The sequence below is a fragment of the Cebus imitator genome, unplaced genomic scaffold (genome assembly GCF_001604975.1).
Source record: "Cebus imitator isolate Cc_AM_T3 unplaced genomic scaffold, Cebus_imitator-1.0 Scaffold68, whole genome shotgun sequence".
NCBI classification, from domain to species: Eukaryota; Metazoa; Chordata; class Mammalia; order Primates; family Cebidae; genus Cebus; species Cebus imitator.
In genome coordinates, this window is record NW_016107383.1 from 6963703 (window position 1) to 6970155 (window position 6453).

The following is a 6453-nucleotide window of genomic DNA, read 5'->3' on the forward strand; positions in this document are numbered from 1 at the left end:
GATGAACCTGGAAACCATCATTCTCAGCAAACTGACAGAAGAGCAGAAGATCAAACACCCCATGTTCTCACTCATAGGCGGGCGTTGAACAATGAGAACACATGGACACAGGAAGGGGAGCACTACACACTGGGGTCAGTTGGGGGGAAATAAGGGAGGGATGGTGGGGGGTGGAGAGCTGGGGAGAGATAGCAAGGGGAGAAATGCCAGGTGTAGGTGATGGGGAGGAAGGCAGCAAATCACACTGCCACGTGTGTACCTATGCAACAATTTTGCATGTTCTTCACATGTACCCCAAAACCTAAAATGCAATAAAATAAATAAATGGGAAAAAAAACAAAACAAAAGACAAAGCAAGTACAGTGCCTGGAATATACAGGCACATACAGATGCATACAGTGCTCACATGTTTGTGGAATGAATTTATCTGCTGGTTCTCACATGTCTCTTGTCTTTCACTGGTCAAGTCTTACTTCCAGGACTCTAACTCCCCAATATTTTATATATTTGTAGAATAAATGAAAAAATATAGGCCTGGTTTGAGTATCTACAGTAACTCTATATTACAAAACATAACCTTTTGTAATCCTATGGGTATTAAATGAGAACATTATGTGAAACTTAAAACAATTTTTGATATCATTAAGGAATGACAGGAGTGAACTATAGCAGTAACCATAAAGCAAACCTTCTAAAAGAGACTCACACATACTTCACATTTTCTTAGGAGGATGAATTAAAATTGAAAGGGTCAAAAGAATTGTTTAAAACATTCTCTTTACCACAACAGACAACAGTGTTTTGTTCAAAACAACTGCTGAGAAAGGATACTCAATCAGGAAGAACACAACTGTTAGAGGAAAAGTAATAAGCCAATTATCAAATCGGAAAAAATGACAACTAATGTGACACTGCTTTATATCTCATAAAGCAACGATAAGTTGATATTAAATTTCCATCGAAAGCTGTGATGCCTACAAATGTCATGGCATCACTGAAGCTTGTTTCCAGTTCCTTGTGACTACCTGTTTTTTGAGCTTTCTTTCTTTAGGCCACCTTCAGCATTCAGAATGTTTGGCAATTAGTTTTAAATCTAGTACTGATGTCTTCCCCCCCACCCCCAACCCTCTGGAAAAGTAGCTTGAGCTGGAAGGCAGCAGCTGAACAAATATTCGAAGCTGATGAAAAAGTGGTGAGTAGATAGGAAACTCATCTAGCCTTCAGCAAGATTAAAAGGGCATCAGTCGATATGAGTGTATTTAAAACAAGCGTACATGTGCGAATGCAGGAGGGTCCATCTTTTTAATTTGGTCCACATAATTGAATTGTGAATACTTTCTTGTATTCCAAGAAACAGGAATACCTACATGGAATTTTCAGATATGTGTTCTTTCAAAGTGATATAACTCAGCTCAATGAACAGCCATGAGAAAATCCAGGCTCAATTAGACGTTCAGCTATTTGTGCTATGTAGACCTAACCTAACTAGTGCTTCTCATTCTGTTCTGTGGCCACAGCTCTGTGTGGATAGTAGTTCAAGACATTTTACATAGTTGAAGTAGCCTGTGGAGAGTTCTCTGTCTTTACAGTTAGGTATCAGTAGCACTCCTGGGTTACATTGCTTGCAAAAATACTGTCATGGTTAGGTAACCATCTTTCATCTTTGATTTATCTCCAAGTAGATCATGTTTTTATGGATAAGAACATTTTTTGAGACACCCCTTACTTGTTCAATTTCTCCGTTGTTTGTTTCAAGGTAGTATACATTTGGTACTAACAGGACTTAAAATGCGCACATATTATTTTCTCCTTTGGAAAATAATACACGTTCTCTATGAAAGAAGGTTCTAAAAATCACTTATATTCACATTACTCAAGTGAGGATCATTGTTAACTATTAATATTTGAGTAGATGACTTTTCAGTTTCTTTTAAAAAATGAATCGCTTAGCTTTTATATCGTTGTTCACATACTGAATATACAAGTTTGGGTAGGACCTTGAACTAGACCTTAATGATTCATATCAATGAGTGACAGAAAATAAAAACTGAGGTAAGCGAAAAACAAAGATAGATCAAAATGCTCACTTTAATCAATGGTTCAACTTGTTCTGTCAAATCTTTTTTAAAAGGCCTTCAATTTTGATCACTTTTTAAAATAAAGGAATTATGAGGTTATTGTGATTGTTTTTTAGGTTATCTCATTTGAGCTTTCTAACAAATATAATAAGTAGCAGTCATACCGTCCTTTAACATTAATTGAGTTGGGGCTAGATGCCAGGTGTCTCAACTCCATGGCCACCATTCTTTCCGTTACATCATGATTCCACCCATGGGATTTGCATGGCTGCACATACTCTAGTGAATCTGCCCATGCCATTACTGTCTTAGTTATCTTGTGTAGCATCCAGACTCAGGTAAGCTAAAGAAGTATTGGAGGCTTGGTCCAGACTCTAAGGGTCTGGCCTGGATCCCAAGTCCAGAGGTTATTTGGGAAGTTAGTTGGTTTGTTCTGGTGTACCTCCAGTGTGAATCTTTGAGTATCTGAAAAGCAGACATTTTGTTTGGAATCTTTGTTCCATCAATCCCAGTTGTGTGACTTTTGAAAAATTCCTAACATCTCTTAGCTTTAGGTTTATGATCAGTAAAATGGAGAGAATCCATTTTATCTCTCAGAGCATAATTTTGTCTCATTAAATATAATCACACATATGTCACACTGTCCGCTGATAGGAGCAACTGATAGAAAGTACCCATCACATATTAGTAGGAGAAACCCAATTAACTACTGAGAAGACTTAAACCCTTGCTGAGGATTCTGCTGGGAAATAGCCTCATCCCCTAGAGATACTTCAAACTATGGGTCTCAGAGAATCTGGCTTAGCACTTAGCCTTGCGTAAAAGGAGAGATGGGGATATAGGAGCCTGGTTGAAAAAAAGAGTGGAGGTAACCCAACATTGTACTCATTGCTTTTCAAAGACCTCTACACAACAGTGACCCGCCATATTTGTCTTTGAACCCTAAGTACCCAAGCTTTTACTGAGTGACTAATATGTACCAAAGCCCTTCTAAACATGAGTGGTGCCCTTATGAAAATATTGGTTTGTCAAATAAATCTGTGAATGGAGGGGTGACTTGTGCATGTTGTGAAGGCATGCTGTGAAAACAGCTTTTCTTATTTTCTTCTTCTTTCTGCTCTTCCGTTTGGATCAACTTATAAACAATCTTATTCAGACTCAACTGATATTATTGGTCCTAGGGTTTGAACTCAAGTTTCCCTGGTTCCATATCTGTTTCTTCTTTAAAGACTTACCATGCCTCCACGTGTATGGCAGCCTCAGAAGGGACTCAGTGAATGTCTTATGAACTCTACACTCAAACAGCAGAGGAGAGGAGACCAAATATAAGAAATAACACTGACTAATGTAAGATAGTATATTGATTTCTAATTATCTCCCCTCATAAGAATGAGGCACATCGAATAACTAAATTTTCTAGGGAATTGAAGTAATCTCTCTGCAAAGTTTAATATAATTTTAATTTTTCATCATCTTTCCTGAGAAATCATGTCCTATAACATTATTTTATTTTCTGCATTTTTAACCAGATAACTCTAAATATATTTTACTTTTGTTCAAGTATTTGGGCACCATTACTTTGCTATGTCCTTCTCAGACTTCAGTTTTTCTGTCTCTCTCTTTCCTCTAAGTCTGGATATCAACCATCCTTTCTGTCATGTTTGCCATTCTTTCCTCCTCCTTCCTTTCTCTCACTCCTTTCTTTTCCCTTCTTGATTTCTTCTTTTCTGTTTGCTGATGCTAATATTTTTGACCTAAAAATCAGACGTCTGAATGAGTTAACACTTTAGCCAAAGTCTTGTATCCACAGAGTAAAGAACACGTTTTAATAAAGGTGCTGTTTATTTCTCTTTTGCCCAAGTTCACGCCTTTTCCCATTTACTTCAACTGTGATATTTTATGGGACTAGAAAGAGAGCTTAATCAGGGACAGACTTAACTCCAGGTAAGTGAATGTGCTACTTCTTCAAGAGTGGCAAGAACAGATGGAAGTAGTAAAGGCTGGGTGGTCAGGGCTAGAGCCAGGCCTCTGGAAGAATTAGATCAGGGAATTCTAGAGACTATGAAGAAAAGGCGAATGTCAGGAGGCAATGCCTGAGAGGAAGAATGAGTAAATGCCAGGCAGGAAAGGGAAAGGAACTGCTTCAAATTATGCGTCCACTACAGCCTGGCTGTTTCATGTAGACCTCAGGATGAAGGTTTGTAGTTACTGTGCCATTTATACGCCCTCCTGCCCCATCCATGTTCTACTCTCTACGCCTTTTTTTCCTTCTTCCTATCCTCTAGCTTCCTTTGGGATTCAGTTAATAGGTGGCACTGACAGGCAACTGGAAGGTGAGAGGAGAGTGAAGTCCACAAACATGGCAGAAATAGCTATTTTTCTGGGTCACTGTGCGTTGGCTGCATTCCTCTCTCAAAATGTCCAGCACCTGTTGAGCCGTCTTCCCATAGCTCTGCTCCAGTCACTGTTCTTTCACTTGCCCCTTCAGGCCTTGATGTAATTGCTACACATTGTTGGTTCCCCAAGCCTACCTTTGTCTTTGTAAATTGATCTTGTATTGAATTCTCTTCAATCATCAAACTTGGTAGTGTCATCAGCGTTCTGCTGTTGCCTTGACTGTTTTACTGTTTATAGCGTGAATCTCGACGTGCTGTTTTGTCTTTCCAAGTGGGAGAAGCATGCTAATAATGCCTCCAATCCACCATCTTGAAAAACACTACCTTTTAAGAAGAAAACATTTTTTTTTTTGAGACAGAGTTTCGCTCTTGTTACCCAGGCTGGAGTGCAATGGCGTGATCTCAGCTCACTGCAACCTCTGCCTCCTGGGTTCAAGCAATTCTCGCGCCTCAGCCTCCCGAGTAGCTGGGACTACAGGCGTGCTCCACCATACCCAGCTAATTTTTGTATTTTTAGTAGAGATGGGGTTTCACCATGTGGACCAGGATGGTCTCAATCTCTTGACCTCGTGATCTACCCGCCTCGGCCTCCCAAAGTGCTGGGATTACAGGTGTGAGCCACCATGCCCGGCCTAAGAAGAAAACTTTTTTTTTGTATAAGTTGCCAAATTTCATACACACTTACCTCTGCTTCTGACTATAACGGTGTAACTGTGAATCCTCTCATAGTAAACAACTAGATAACTGGATGAAATACACAAGGCAACTATTTCTGGACAGTAGACAGCAGGCAGTACAGGACTGTAATATGTGAGAGAAGGTAAATAAGCAAGGTGAATGCCTTAGTTCCTTCTCACACTGCTATGAAGAAATACCCAAGACTACGTAATGTACAAATAAAAGAAGTTTAATCGACTCACAGTTCTGCAGGGCTGGGGAGGCCTCAGGAATCTTAGAATCATAGTAGAAGGGGAAGAAAACACATTCTTCCTCACATGAAGAAGGAGAAGAATAAGAACCAAGTGGGGGAGAAGAATGGGAACCACCTGAAGGTTTTCCCTTATAAAACCATCAGGCCTCGTGAGAACTGATTCACTGTCCTGAGAACAGCATGGGGAAAACCACCGCCACGATTCAATTACCTCCCATCGGGTTTCTCTCATTACACTGGGGTTTACAACAATCCAAGATGATTGCTGGTTGGGGACACAGCTAAACCAAATCAGTGAGCATTATATTCATCCTGACTTTCTGTCTGGAAGCATTTTCCAGACAGCACATAGGAGATCAATTAGAATGTAGAAACTGTGAGACACCTGAAATTTAACAAGTAGAAACAGAGACTGGGAAGCTGGCAGAAAAAGAGCTCCAAAATGTATGAAGACCCCCTTGAGCATTGTGTTGAATACTAAACCACAGCTGTGAAGGGCGAGACTCCATGAGGTCGGGCAAAAAACAACAAGAAACCGTAAGTTGAAGTTTCTAGAGTACACGCAGGGCTGGGAGATGTTTGTGTTCTGGTCAACCATAGTGAAGAGTCCTTGTTAAAGCTTTGAGGTATTCAGTGGAAACACTAGAGGGTCATGCCTTGCAAGAGTGAATAAACTAGATCTACAGTAAAGGACACTTGAAACCTGCTGTAACAACCTTATAGGAAAACTTTGAAAAGCTCAAACTGATTATGAAGTAACTTAAAAGTTTCTAGAATAAAAAAAAATTAAAGAAACATTACACACACACACACACAACCACACACCACACACACACACACACACACACACAACCACACACACATGCGCACACATTCTAGCTCCTTCCAATGCTCAGGAAGAAGAATACTTTGCACAATCTCAGCTATGACCACTGCCTGCATCACCCTGGCTAACAAGGAGGTCTTGAGTCTGTCCACGTATCCAGTGCAAAACTACTGCAATCCTATGTATAACCAAGAAATCTCAGAGTCTATGTCACTACCCTCT